Source organism: Rhynchophorus ferrugineus, unplaced genomic scaffold (assembly GCF_030347505.1).
Source record: "Rhynchophorus ferrugineus isolate W39M unplaced genomic scaffold, kcgeb_rfMv2 rfM3, whole genome shotgun sequence".
Lineage (NCBI taxonomy): Eukaryota > Metazoa > Arthropoda > Insecta > Coleoptera > Curculionidae > Rhynchophorus > Rhynchophorus ferrugineus.
Genome location: NW_027472582.1, coordinates 60,390,799 through 60,407,855, shown reverse-complemented (window position 1 = coordinate 60,407,855; position 17,057 = coordinate 60,390,799).

Here is a 17,057-nt window from a genome sequence, read left to right as displayed (position 1 = left end):
AAGCGATCTATAAAATTACTTTGTTTAGAGATTTTTTGATCGCCAGATGTACCACAAAGTCATTACTGGGCCATTTGATTTTATAGATCTTGTTTGTCTTTCAGGCAATTTATGGATGCCATTCCAAAAAATTGTTTCGAAATTGGCGAAGTACTGCTTTACAAATGCGTGTCCCATTCTGGTGGTCTGATCTGGAGATTCTGGTGGGTACGATAATATGTACAATCCAAGTGCTTCCAACGCTTCCTTTATTGGTCTTGATTTATGAGACACTTTATCATGTCTTCGGGCCTGTTCTGGACGTTTTTCGATCAAATTGATCATTTGTTGTTGGTAGCGATCACTATTAACTGTTTTAATAGCCACTCTAGTCTCATTAAACATTAAACAGCCTTGAATTTTCCATTTGCCCATCATTCAATATATATGATATCCATCTTCCCATCATTTGAATTTTCTCCATTACTCATAATCGGTGGCTAATTATATCTTAGGACAGATTTAATGCTTCTGCAAATTGTTTTTTAACTTTCGGTTGGGTGTTCATCCAATAATTCTTGCAGTTTCGTATCTTCAAACTTTTTCGGTCTACCAGAATGTTCTTTGCCCTCCACATAGAAATCACCACTTTTGAATTTTCGAAACCACGCCTTACATGTTTTTAAGGTTAGGGCTTGTTCATCGTAAGATTTTACTAGCAAACGATGTCTTTTGGCGGCTTTTTCCTTTTTACTAAATAAGAAAAGTAATTCGTGCTGCAAATGCACGTTTTCAGCCACGAAATTTTCTCTTTTCAAAGAGGTATAAATCTATGACGATGTTACTATCTATGACATCTGTAGTAGCGGTAATGACTTTCCGGTACAGCTGGTATAATAAAATAAGCAACTTAATTAACTGCACTGGGATATTTTTGAGAAAGAACTATGACCAATCAAATTGTTTTCTCCAAGCCAATTAATATAAAATATATGAACTAATAATAGCATAATTGTCTGTATCTTTTTTTTAGAGAAACTCCACTTTCTGAGAGGATGCCAAATATACCTACGTTTCTCAAAGATATACTTTTTCTTTCCAGCTTAGAAAATTCATTAATATTCGAGTTTCGCATTTACAAGTGCGAACTTCATCCTCAAGACCGAAATGTTTGAAAGAAAACAGAGAAAATTAATTCTGACACTGGCGTTCACTTAAACACTCATAGTCATAAGAATCACACAGTATTCGATAAGTATGTGCCACATATTAAGTTAAAGATCAAAATATAACGAAAATAACCTTCTGAGATCTCCATTTTCAAAGCTCAATACCTTTCGACTGTGTAAAGGCCGGTACCTTTATATTTAGAATTGTTTGCTTTAGTAGAACTTTATTAAATAAGTAACATGGGGGGAAAGTCCCGCTACCATTTTGATTTGGTTATTTGACGTTTAGCTCAGTTTTGCTTTAACCATTGTGTTGTGTAGATATCCAAGTTTTATTATGGATAAATATATGCCACCAGAACGAGCAGAAATAGTGACAATATTTATTGAATATAATAGTACAATTTTTGCTACTCGACGGAAATTGCGTCAAAATATCCAAATCGTCCAGTTCCTTACACATTTCTGCATGCAGTTTAAGGCGAATTTTGAAAACGTTCTCGTACAAAATTCAATTAGTTTAAAAATTTCTACCACTAGACCCTGATCAACGAGTTGAGTACAGTAATGCAATCCTAAGGCTGTCTGGTGAAATTAAAGATTTTTCGTCTAAATTGATAATGGGCGATGAAGCCCATTTTCTTCTCAGTAGCCCTGTCATTGAACAGAGCAGTTTTGGGGAACACAGAATCCTCAGTTAATTCATGGAACATCATTGCATACACTAAAATCAACCTGGTGTGGTATTCATGCTGGAAACATCATTGGTTCCTATTTTTTTGAAAATGACCAAGATGTTGCAGTTATTGTTACTGCTGAACGGTACCAAGACATGATTCGAAATTTTCTTGTACGTGAAATGGAAGAGCAAGGACTAGAGGACATGTGGTTTCAGTAACATGGGGCCACAGCACATACGGCTCGTTCAACAATTCAATTATTGAATGACGTTATAGTTAGAAATGTGCTACTCTAAAGCCATCTATTAGGAAAAACAGCTTTTGCTTTTATCCCAACTATAAATATTTGTTTAAGTATTTGTTTCTTATTACAATGTCTGCCCGCACCTTCTATTCAACCCCCCTTATGATCATCTAAAGGGTTAATAATATAATTGTGTAATTATCATATAATTAATATATAAATAATATCTTTATATCATAATTGGATATAAACCAACCAAATAAATCACATATGCCCATTTCGACCGAGTTCAATAATGTCAAAATATTCGTAAATATTTTAATAATAATTCAAAAGCTAATTATTATAATCATCATTGTTTATGTTTCTATATATATTATCGATTATATTATAGCATTAACCTTATTACAGTCACCGATCGCATTTATATACACAGCATAATAACGTGTACAATAAATAACTGACACAAATGGTCTCACAATTTCAAAATATATTTATGTATTCAGCTCAGATTAACCGTTTCAATTTATATAATCGTTTTGCTCTTAATTTATTTTGGTCAATTAAAAATATCAAAGGCCAGCTCTGATAAATGGTATTTGATTCTAATAAGCCATAACATTGGTGCCATTTAAGTCTCAATTGTAAACAATATGCAACCCAGATTTCAGTTCAAGTTAACATTTTAATAAATGACGTTTTGACAAATTGGTATAGTAATATATATGTTAATTATATATTAATATAGTGATTGTCAATATAAAATTATTTGCATTGATTTATCACTCATTTATAAAGCCAATTTGGACCTATGGGGTGCAAATATGGGGTTCTACTAAAACTTCAGATCAATCAGTCAGCCAACATTGCCAAAACAAAATTCTTCGATTAATTACCAATGACCTGGAAATCAAATGGATTTGCGAACTTATCCAAGATTTCGGCTTAAAACACGAAAGAAGATTACTAAATCATACCAACGTGGAAGCAATACAACTACTGGACAACGCGCAGGAAATCAGAAAATTGAAGCGAACCAAACCATACGAACTTATATAAAGTGTATACCCTTAGTGTAAACCATAGCTTAAGTTATTATAATTTATAATATTAATAATTTATAAAAGGTTTATAATTAACATTGTACTAAGCATATCTAATAAAGATGTTATCAAAAAAAAAACTTAAATTATTTCCTTAAATGTACTTAATTTAGCTACAATAGTACGTTAAACATGAAAAACGTATCTTCCCTGGTCTGTCTCCAGTAATCACTAATTTTAAACACATAGAAATCTAATAAGCCATAAAAATTACTAATTTTAAAAAGTAGGATAAATAACTCAGTGTAATCTAAAAAATAAAATTATTAAGAAATAGTTATATCTTCATTTGTTCCCCATAATTTGTATCTCTATTTTGGCTTTTTATATTCCTCTAAAACAGCATTTGTTTATCTTATCGCGGGTATTCATGACCTTAAATCATATTTTTTTGCGGTTAAGTTAGCAGCAGGCAGATTTTAGCAGGCTTGGTTGGCGCAGTGGTAAAGGCGACAGGAATGTCCTCCTACTGTTGTGATGGTCGCGAGTTCGAATCTAGCAGGCTAGGGAATGGTCGTTAATTTATGTTTGTGATTGTTTATGATTTGTGATTGTCCTTAGGCAAGAGTGCAAAATCCGATAAAAAATGATTCCAGTCACGCTAGTAAACAGGCTGGGTAAGACACGTTGAACTATAAGGCCAGTCAAGATAAACACTCATTCGTAAAAAGGAGACTAAAATATATACAATTTTTTTTTAAAGTTGATTTTATATTATTTGTATAATTTTATTGTATATTATTTGTGAATATATTCTGATATCTGTTTATATACTGTAAATACTGTAATGACTATTTCTATCTTCTAGCCAAAATTACTATCTCTGTCTTATCTCCCATGCCTTGTAGATGATGGCGGAAAAAGCATACAGTAAGAAGGACATAATTTTTGGTTTAATACATGTGCATATATTCTGTTTTGTAACTGGTGTTGAACATTTTAGTCTAAGATATTTTTTTGTATATCGCTACAAGACGGAGAAATTTAGCTCTACGAAATTAAAAAGCAATAATCAAACATATGTTCAATAGTAAGGGAAGTGCTAATGCTGTGAGCACATATAAAGCCTAGCAAATATAGTAATATAAAAAGTTAGCATTGATTTTTTATGAAATATTTTAAAGTAAATACTAATTAAAATGCATATTTTAATAATTGAAGTGTTGTAATTGTGTTTATCAAGTAAATAAAAATTGGGAATCTCTTGGATCAAATTGAAATATATTTACATCAGGTACATGCACCATATTTATCAAATCAAAGTATTTTAGTGGCTAACACGATGAGAGTCGTTGCGTAAGTTTTACTAACGGCTTTAATTGAAAATTAAAAGTCTGAAAATTCATAATTATATTATGAAAAAATAAATTAGATTCTTAAAATCCTTCTCCTGTTCATAATGTATCCTAAACTGTTCATCTAGTTGAGCTTCTGTATTGAATATCTCCTCTGACCTTTCATGAAACAAGAGAAAATTAGAAAATCGACTGGACGACCTTGAAAATATTCTTATTGAGTTGTTTCAATTAGAATGTTATATAATGACATAAATCTTTTAACGTTGATTTCGAATAGCTTTCCTTAATAAATGGGTACCTCTTAACTTCGAATGACCCATATATATTATATTATTTATAAAACATGTATATTTTTATTTTTTTGCCATCATTATTATCATCACCTTCATCACCAATCTATAAACGGTGCTTGAAAAGAGAAAGGTTTAATGTTTTTTTCCATTTAAACTGTATAATGTGACAGTCAGAGGGCAGCAGTGTTTCAATTGTTTTTTACTGGGTTATGTAAATTACTGAACTTAATTGAATATGAATAATCCTTTGCTAAAAGTGATATAACATTAAAATACTAGCAAGCAAAATGCTTTCGGTTTAGAATATTCGACATTTTAATAAATTATCTTGCTTATTTTACAATCGGTATTTTAACTCGAATTATATAACTTTTCATTCATTTATTTTTCACGCAATTTTAATGTAATTTAAATTGATAGAATTAAATGTTAGAAATAATTTTCATTAGTTTATTATTTAATATATACCGACATTAAAACATAAAACACCAGGGATATACCACCCAAGAGAAATTAGATAGCTCGTAACAACAAAACGCCCGGAAAAAGGCAGCATAGCAGTGCGCCAGCAGATAAAACTGTGCTAAATCAAATAAGCCAACAAGTCGAACAGAAAATCCGTAATGCTAAAACTGAAATATTTTCAGATGAATTCCTAAGGAACTTGAAGGATGACCAAGAAACCGATTATTCCCTTTGGAATGCGGTTAAGAGATTAAATCAACGAAAAACCAAAACTTACCGATTCGTGAAGAAAATGGAAGCGAGAAGATAGAATTATTTGCTGAATAGTTAAGCAATTATTTTCATGGATACAAAATCTTAATTTTTCCAAATAGATGGGAAACATGATTCAGAAAAACTTGTGGTAAATGGCGTTAGGCTAGGATATACTATAATTGATCTAGTTTTTAAATACTTGATAAGAAATTCATTGATTTAAAGGCTAACTGAGATTCGAATATGTATTTATATACAAGAAGATTGTGAACATTATTATCGTATCGTCTCATTAGAAACTATACCAGAAGCTTTGCTTAAGATACCTCTAAAATAACTGTTGAAATAAAAGCAACTCCTTACGGCTTCACTAATTAAATTCAGGAAATGCCATTAGATAATTGATCAAGTTGGATCCATGTCAGCATGAACAGCCGCAGCGGAGATATGAACGATGTTATAGTCCATATAAAATTGCATCTGTGGACCATTTGGTTAGTTTACTCCATTTCAATCTTCACCTTTTGTTATGGACAACACTCACTCATAACTGGCTAATTTTGGTATTAAGTAATTAATTTAAAAGATTTGTGGAAATCCGGAGAAGAAAGTTTATATGGCGAGAAAGTATGGAGTAATTACTAGGAAAATAGTGAGAATCACGATTTTGTTTTCCCAAAGTGACACTGTCAATTATAATTGATAATAGTCGTATATTACAAAATCTCGAGAGTGACTGGAAATGAAATGGATAGGTTTAGGATATAACACAACAACAACGAGCAGGACGTAATTAAATTGAGTGAGTTGGCAGACGCGGTGCTTCTGTGATCCAGAAAAGTAGATAAGGTTCTAATAAAGCAGTTAGAATTCGTGAACTGATAAAATACAGCGGTGGGTTTTCTACTGGGTTATGTTTTATCAGTGGAATAGTAAAATTGTCACAATTGGTCCTACCACCAAATATATTACTCTCATTAATTTCTGTGATACCAAATAATTCTAAACACTTTTTTGAAAATAGTCATAAAATATAACAGTTGTTTCTAAATAAGGTCGCTTGGGCTTTTTGGTAACATTTCAATTTGTATCAGAAATAAGTAAGTAACAATTGTAGATATAAGTACATGACAATCCAGATCATTTCTTACAAATTTATTACATGGCCAATTCGGATGCGAATAGCTATAGGCCTTATGCTCACAATTTAAAAGTAAAGTGAACTGTTGTTCAAGAACTGCAAACGTTTCTTCATTCATTCTTCAAGAACGATTTAGTCAAAATGTTCAAAATTGCAGGGATGCCATCTGACATCGATGAAGTGCTAATAATATTTATTTATTATCTTATTTGTAAGCAAGTCTGAAACTTTGTTAGACACTTTCAAAAATCAATAATTTTACCGTTAAGTCATCGTAGTTTTTAAAATATAGGTTGGAAGATTTGAAAATAAAATAATGAAACAGTCAAGTATATAAAGATATTCATGATGGACATTGTTGATTGGATCAGGTTAGCGGACCATGAGAACCCTATGGATGTATTAGATGTTAGAATAATCACTATTTAAATACTCTATAGAATATAAATAATTTTTTTAAATAACAGATTGAAATAATTATTTGATTTTTTTAAATTATATAAAACAGGCAGAATGTATTTAAGACATATTTATATTGTATTGTTAGTTATTTATATTAACTCTAATATATTACGAATCCCTATAGTAATATTATAATAACCTTTAATTGGGTAATATAAATTAATCATGAGGTAAAATTACATATACCAAAAATACCTAAACTACCTAAAATAACACGTTTTTATTTATTTTAAAATTTTTTTATTGATTATTTCTTATTGATGTATATTTCGAATACTGAGTCATAATTTACTGTTTACCATTACTTTGGGATTTTTGGGAAATACCATATTCGAACTAAAAATAACACGGGCTCCATAATCCATATATGAAATATTCAGCGGTAATCGATGTATTTCGACTATAGATAGACTATAGACACAATCGAGTGACTCTAGTTGTATTAATAAAAACCATTTTGTGATTTAATTTTATACGACCGTTTTGGTAATTAACTTATCCAAACTTAAATATACTTAGTTTTTAACATTGAATTGATAGTAGGTTGGATTGGAATACGATAATTTATTGGTTGAACTATTTTCGGGATTTTTGTTTTCGAAAACTATTTATTTCAATTTCTTATACAAAAATATGTGTATATACGTTTAAAACACAAAACGACTTCATAGTAATGGAACACAAATTATTTCTTGAAAAAAGTTGGTTTACATTATAGCAAATTCTGTACATCACTTGAATGTAATTCTCTTATATTATAAAATTCACATATTCATATCAGTTTAACTGTTTTAAGTTAATGTATCATTATCATTTTTGAGAAAATAACCGAATATTTTTGTATCGATAATATATATGAGTAGCTATAGTTAAACCTGTAAATTACTCTGACGGAAACTAAGTGAAAAAGTTACTCTATGAAACATTAAAAATATTATATTACCAATTTTTTCAATTTGAATAACTCTTCTCCAAGCATATACTCTATTTTCCTCATGAGCTTCTTTTCTTATATGGATTATCTGATAAGATTGTTAATTATAGGGTTATTTGCTTAATTTTATTTTGCTTTAATTAAAAAGGTCTTTGTTTAGCGGAGAGCATATATAGACTTATTCTAATTTATAATCTTCCACGATTCAAATGCAAACAAAACTAATTAACTTAATACCTGTTACTTTAAATATAAGTGCCATATTATAGACGTTATATAACTTATAAAAACATTAAAAACATTATGGTTGATTTATGATTAGTATAACCCCTTAATTAATACAATATAACGAGAGTTATACTGTATTAAAATGTAAATAAAACATCCACTGTAAAGTACGGCACCATATATGAGATGAAAATACCCCATGCTGTATCACGGAGCTATATATTAAATTAATGTATACGTGAATCATGGAGAAACCTTCAATATACAACCGAAAAACAAATAATGCATACCGTATTCGCTTCCTGATAAAAATTAGGAATCTTGTCCCCTCTCCAGAAAGCGTAATAAACATTGATACGGCATTGATACGTTTAAATTTCAGCGTCCTTCCTGTTCGTCTTCTGTTTGCATTTGTTACGCTCCCGTGTTTACTTTTACAATTCGAAATAAAAACGGTCCCCTTTGTCAAAAACCGTCTTCAAGACTTTTGGTGTTATTTTGTTTACATATATACGTCGCCTAACAATAGCACTTGCTGTGGCTTCCAGCTCTCGGTAATTGTTCTTTGTTAAATATACATCGGGAAATATTTATATAACACCAGAATGATCTGTGTAAATGGGTTAATGGGCATTTTGCAATATATGCATAATTTGTGGAAAAGAGTCCAAGTTAAATTTATTTTCCTTATTACGCGTCGTAAAAGAATTAAAACAAGCCAAACTAATCGATTTAGAGAAACTGAGAACACAAAACATAGAAAGTACAAAAGGGAATCTCTCACGCAGAACTCTGAACTCTGCAAAAAAATAAAAATACAACAAAAGTAATAAAATACATTTTATTCGAGAATTTCTAACATTTTAAATATTTGAAAAATACATGACCCTTAATTATTTCCTAAATACTATTAAATACAAGATGGACATAATACAAAAACTATGAAATCTTACAAATCTGTTTCCTACAAAAATTAAAACTTTTGTTTAAGACCATTTATTTTTAAAGATTTTCTTTGATATATATTTATTATAAGTATGTAAATAGCCATCCATATAAGCTGAATTATCTTTATATGTAACAATGAAAAATATTTTCCATTTCCATCGATTTCTCTCTTCTATCAAAACAAGGAATAACATAATTATTCCTAAATATAATATATTGTCCAGGATGCTCCACATTTTTTATTGTACTAAAAAATATAAGTATTTGCATTATTTAATATATTTTTATTGTGTGTTATTAATTAATAACGTTTGTTTTTATGTCAAGCCTTGTATATCATTTTGGTGTCAAATTAAATAAAGATATTGCTTCATTCAATAATAAATTAAAATACCTACATATTAAAATACCTTGCTAAGGTTACATGGTTATCTAAGTTACATATAGTCTATTCAAAGTTTTTTTAGTAATGCATCATAACTTTAATTCCATTATTCGTATATATTATATTATATTATATAGTGTATAATATAGTGTATTAAATGTATACGCACAGTTATATAGACTTCTGATTTTACTTTGAGAAAAGCACTTTTAATATTATATTATTGTAAAGGGCAAACTAATTTTTTCGTCATTTGAAAGTGCTTTAATGTTCTATATCATAAAGTTGTTTACGAAATAGTTTATACATAGCTTTAATGTTCATATATAAATATATATATATATATATATATATATATATATATATATATATATATTATTCAGATCACAAGCTTTTGTTCAATATACATGTCCATGTGAGTTACTGAACTTCTAAATGGTTAGACGTATTTTGATGAACTTTTTTGTGTGTGTTTATATGGTTTGAAGAATAGTTTCGATGCTACAACCGGTCCCAGTAGGTGGCGCTGCGAGCGTGTTTCTAAAATCATTAAAATTCAAAAATGAGAGGCAGTGTAATAAACAATTGTAAACAATGTAACAGAAAAATGTCTTTGAACATACCACCAAAATAAAGCTTAACTTGCAGACAAACTTAAGTTTAACATAACTTACTATATAATTCTTCCCTTCTCACTAATGCTTCCGAAATGTCCTTTGAATTAAAAAAATAATCAGGAGTTGTCAAAGTCCGTATATTGTCGAAAAGTCCATTATCAAGTCAAAATGTATTTAATACTGAATACCATTGAAATTACAATTAAAATTAAATACACTTAATATTGACGAGTTGTAGGTGATCTAATAAGTTGTTCATCAATTGATATGAGAAGCCATCACGTCTGACATGATGTATAGTCGGTCCAAAGTAGCAGTGAACTCAGGTCATCTCAATAATTATTGCCTCATCTTATAACAATTCGATTAGTGTAAATATGCAGTGATAGGACCCTCTGTGGCCATATCTACTAAGTGTGTATATTTAGCAAGTGACAATTTGAAATACTTCATTCTTTAATATGTTATCTTTAAAACTAAATTTACGTTTTGCAAGCCAATCCTTAGTTACAGCCTTTACCGACCACCTGTTAGGATTTTTTTTGTTTCTAGAATGAAGAACAATATATCTGCAATGAATTATAAAAATATATTATGATTTACGAAACCTAATCAAATGTTATTCTAACTTTTACCTTTTTCCATCAACTTTTGTTTTCTTACACTCGTTTTATTAGTGCCTTACCAAGGGTGGCGTAATGTTCCATTTTGAATTATCTATGTCTATACACAAGTGATGACTTATATCTGTCAAAGAGTCACATATCCAAACTTTACTGTGGGTATTTTCTGTACTAATACTAATAATAATCTATGAAATAAATGTATTAAGTTGTTTTTATATTAAAAAAAAACTCACCGTTTTTATACATTTCGTAAGTCGAGCCTTGAATAGAGCTAACATTAAGGTCAGCTAGCTATCTAGCTACATCATGTATATACTGTTTTTCGGTGAATCCAAAATATATCGTTTTTTCTTGAATTTGTGAGATTTTAGTTATAGTAACCATACAAATGTTCAGTGCAGCTACCACTCAATATAAATATTGCCAAAAAAGACACCAGCAGCCTAATATTTAATAGTATCAATACCTCCATCTCTAACGCATTTACTGGTAAGAACGAACGAATGAGCTGTCATCACTTCGTTTCTGTTCGAAGTTACTGATTAGAGATGTAATCTGTTTCTGACTGACAATTTATTTAGAATTGCAATTTTCAACCAGATTAATCAAAAATATAAAGCAGCGATTTGAAATGTTTCAAAACAAGCAAAGCGTCAATATAACGTTTGCTGGTTTATAACCTGTTATCACTAATGTTTGGAAGAATTTTGCGGACATTTGATAACCGAATGATTTCTGATTCGGTTACATAATCGAACTTATCAGACAGCATTGTACCTCTTTTTAATTGAATAAAATCAGAAGGAAAATATTCCCTGGTATTAAAACGAATTTACAAACTGCAATAGGCAATATATTATACATCTTGATGACGTTAGTTCACTGCTATTTTTGGACATCAAAAAAAAAAAATCTTTAAAATGATTGGAATTGATACTCTATTGAGGCCTGTTTGTGTCAACTGGAGTGGTGCTAAAGTCGAGGAAATATTAACAAGTTAATTGAAAAGTCCGCGGTCTGACTCATAGATGGCGCTACTAGACTTAAATCCACATGATTTTTAGTTAGCCCTAATACTCAAAAGATCCTTGTATAAATTTGATAGATATCGGATCATTAGTTTGTGAATTATAGCCTTTTGAGTGAAGCAACTTAAACGAAAACATTTAAAAAACCCACAAAATGATTTTGAATGACCGTAAACTGAAAAAATATCAACTGAACGCGTACATCATATCATTTACGATTATTTGGGTATGAGCAAGATCTGTGCAAAGTGGGTGCCGCGCGAGGTCATTTTTGACCAAAAACTATGACGAGTTGATGATTTGGGGTAGTGTTTGAAGATGATTAAGAGTAATAAACCCGAGTTTTTGCGTCGATATGTGATAGTGGATGAAACATGGCTCCATCATTTTACTTCGAAATCCAATCGACAGTCATCCGAGTGGAGTGCACACGATGAACCCGCTCCAAAGCGTGAGAAAACGCAACAGTCGGCTGGCAAGGTTATGGCGTCTGTTTTTTTGTTCAAAAATGAAGGACCATCAACAGAAACTATTACAAAGCATTATTGGACCGTTCGAAGGACGAAATCGTAGAAAAACGGCCGCATTTGAAGAAAAAGGAAGTACTGCTTCACCCCATCGACTGCCCCCCATCGACCCCCATCGACTATTTCCTGTTCTCAGATCTCAAAAGAATGCTCGGTGGGAAGACATTTTAGTCAAATGAAGAGGTGATCGCCGAAACTGAGGCCTATTTTGAAGCAAAGGACAAATCGTACTACAAAAATGGTATCGAAAAGTTGGATGGTCGCTGTAATCAGTGTATCACCCTTGAAAGGAATTATGTTGAATAAAAAAAAAATTGCCAAAAAATGTGTTTTACTATGGTAGGCCGGGAACTTTTCAATTGACCTGCTAAAGTTGAATTATAGGGATTATGGCTTGTTATTTATCCAATTATATAGCACTCTTGAACTAAATTTTTAGTTTTGTAAATACCCTGTATTCATAAAATTGAACGAATAGTAGCAAATATATACTGTTTAATAAACAATTTTCTGTTTTTTCTTGCTAACTAGATATTTTAACACTCAATAATTTTAGACCGACACACATTGCACAGTATTAAAAAGCTAAACTTTCAAAGGTATAGTTAAACAAAAGAAAAGAAGGCAGACATAATTAATGCCTAACCATAAAAAACTAATTTTTGTTCATCTTGTTATTTACAGTTATTTAGGCGATATAATAGATTTCTCTCGCCTATTGTATATTTTCATTAACGGAATATTGTTATTTAGCACCCATTTTTAGTTTCTTTAATAAAACTCAGGGGTCGTGTATTTCTTATTGATGAGCGTGTTGCTTTCTGCAGTTTACCTGTCAAATATATCATTTTAAAATGTGTTTTATAAGTAACAGATTTCGTTGAGGTATTATTGGAAATGCATTTTACGAGAGGAAACGGTTTTTTATGTTTAGCATATTTATGAAAGGCATTAAAAATTGTTGTGAATGTGAATGAGAATCGACGTGTTTAATTATTACCTTGTATTTATAACCGTTGAAGGTATTTTTTCGTTTAAAACTAATTTATTAATTAATTAATTCTAGTGTAATTTAATGAGATAATTAGTTGGGATGATGCATGTTGGATGTATATTATTTTTATGACAATATAAAGTAATAAATGAGCCGAAATCATAAAAAACATGTCGTCAAGTTTTAATTAAAAATAAAAATTAATCAGCAATTTGTGGATTTTTTATGTTGTGACAGTGATGATTATGCCGGATAAAATAGGAACAGTTATATTTTATATTTATATTAATTTTATTTAACTCTATTTTTAATATAAATATTTATAAACGCTAATGTTGATTGTAGCAATTAAAATATTGTGAGAAATTTAAGACTAGTTTTGCTACTGAATTATAAGTTAATAGTCATTCAGTGTATTTGGCTCAAGTTCCAGAATTGGTTTGTTGAAAATTCATTTTCATTCCAGAAATGGATGTAAAAGATGAACCTTGTGCTGGCTTTTGATGTAAAGTCAGGCATGTAATAAGGTGTTGAAAAAAGAGAAAGAACGAAGCTCCAAAAAGGCATTAACGTGAAGGAAGACATTGTTAAGTGTTTAATGAGACAGGATAGGCATTGGAATACGATTGCAGCAGTCTATTAAAAACGGTTAGAAATGATCAATAGGAAAAGCTTTGTCTTCCATCATGACAACGCTACACCACATATACCCTTAGTATCTCGACAAAAATTGAGCTACCATTTTGATTGAGCGTCATCTTGATTATGTGACGTTTAGCTCAGTTTTGCTCTAACCATTGTGTAATGTAGACGTCCACATTTTATTATGCATAAATATACGTCACGAGAACGAGAACAGAAAAAGTGACATTATTTATTGAACATAAGCGTTTCATTATTGTCACTCAGCGGAAATTGTATCAATGGTACCGGGACTTTTGTCTCTCCTTATATTGATCCCGTAATCACCTTCCTTGTCTATTAATACAAGTACAACAGAACAGTAAATAAATTAATTTGTAAATTAAGATTTTACTAATCATATCTAATGTAAGATGTAATTAATAAAGCTTGTAAAAACATTAATACTCTTTTAGAAACCTTCTCCTATAGAAATATATCAAATCCCTTATTGACGTCATAGGATGAATAACTCTAATTCCATTATTCGGATATATTATATTGTAAATTAAACGTACACACACAGCTACATAGAGTTGAGCGTTTACTTTGAGAAAAGCACTTGGAATATTATTAGGTAGAGGGCAAAGTAACTTTTCGTCATCTGAAAGCGCTTTAATGTTCTATATTATAAAATTGTTTACGAAATAGTTTCATACATAGCTTTAACGTTCATATATATATTATTCAGTTCTCAAGCTTTTGTTCAATATATACGTCCATTTATGTTACTGAAATTCTCCGAAATGGTTAAACGTATTCGGATGCACCAGTAGATGCCGCTGCGATAGTGCTTTTAAAATCATTAAAACCCAAAAATGAGAGGACAATGTAACAGATAATTGTAAACAATCTAACAGTAAAATGTCTGTAAACGTACCACCAAAATAAACCTTAACTTACAAACAAACTAAATTTAACATAACTTACTCTATAAATCTTCTCTTCCCAGTGTTTCTTCTGAAATATTCTTTGAATTAAAAAATAGAGGTTATGTATTGGCAAAAAGTATCCGGTATATAATGCTCAGTACCGTGAAGTTGAGAATTGCTTAGTTAAGGTTGAGGAGGAGTTGTAGGTGATCTAATAAGTTGTTTATAAATGCTATCTATCTAAGATCTGACTGCATAGTCGTATATCTCTAATAATAGTCAAGTCAAGTATGTAATAAAGTGTTGAAAAAGAGAAAGAATGAAGTTATAAAAACGACTTAATGTGAAGGAAGACATTGTTAAGTGTTTCATGAGACAGGATAGGCAGTGGCATAAAAATTGTATTAATACATAAATGAAGTAATGAAAATATATAGATAATAGAACACGTTTTACCATTCACACTAATTACTATTAACGGTAATTTGGTAATTATTTTAAACCGCTGATAAATATTAAGATGTTTATGGATTAATGCAATAAAATATCTAACTGTATGACAATTTATTCTTTGAAACTTTTATTAATTGTTTTAGTTATTCACTTTATAGACCTAAGATTTGAGAAATCAATTCATTTAATGATTATAAATATATTACCTTAATATAGTTTCTATATTGTAAAAAACAAAGTGCCTAGTTGTGTTCGCTATTATTTAAAGTAATACAAAACTATATATATGTACTTTATTTAATATTATATTTTTATGATTATAACATAAAAGTAAATAAAAATCATATATACTTATATTTGATGTTCATAAGTTATTGCAGTTCTGAGGACCATGATAAATTTGTTATAATTAAATTAGATTTAATTAAATGTCATTCAAACAAGTTTAGTAGATTTGGTAGTTATGTGTTGTATATATTTCCATATACACTTGTTTTGTAATTAATGTTAGTATTATCAAATTATTATGTTAATACATCAAATATTTTCCTAAACTTATATTGAAAATATAGTTAAAATAAGTTTAAATAATATTAGCAAATAATTTTTAAGTTTTTCTGTTTATATTATTATGAGAGGAACATGATTAACTTAACATGAATTTATAAAAACATCTTACAAAAGGAAAACATAATGCATGTACCCGCTACATAACTTTTGTGTTTCTACAACGACTGTTATACCAGTATTGTACCAGTATTGTCTTTATGATACAATAAATGTGTTCATTAATTCTTCTTTAACTGTTTCATAAGCTCCATAACAAATATATTGTAGCATTTAGTCTGAAAAGGTAATACTGCTACGATAAATCGATCGAAAAGCCAACCAACTATCATGCTTTATTGGCATAAGCAATTGAATTATAGAAGTTCTTCCTAGTAAGCGTCGTAATTTATATCGATTCTGAAATAGTACATATTAATAAGCCTAGTAATTCCTATAAATTCGCTTATATGCGAGGTAAATGGATATAATAGAAAATGGAACGAAGTACGTGAATAGAATCATCGAGTACTGTAACATACTTGGGATAGTTTCAGCTAATCAAACATTTTGCTCAAGATATCTAATGGCAAAATATTTATTGGTATTTAGAAAGTGTCACGTCATCCGACAAATAAATGATTCATCTTGTTTCTTATTTGTACCGAATGGCTTCTGATATACATTTAATATATAATCAATATTTCTTAGATAATATTTATTACCAGTAAACCTACAGAGTTCTTTTTTGTTTTTTTTTATCGATTACTTAATCTATTGTAGTTTAATTTGATCGATGTACTTTTTTCTTTGTTTGGCTTGTGCCATTGTTGAGTTGCCGTAAAATTTGGACCCATTTGGATTAAAAGAAGGGTTTATTTTTCTAAGTTCTTTTTACCATTAATTTTAATCAAATGTGGGCACTTTACTATCGTTAAAACTGATCTTTACTTTAAGTGAAAATCAACTTTAAAAAGGCATTTATAGAGAAAAATTAAATTAATGAAACTTTTCGGCATAGTGTCAGAGAAGCCATGCTGTATTAATTTGAGCAAATGGTAATCAGAAGGCGATCGACCGAGAATCTATTCGACTTCAATACATGGAAAGATATTATGGTCATGAATAT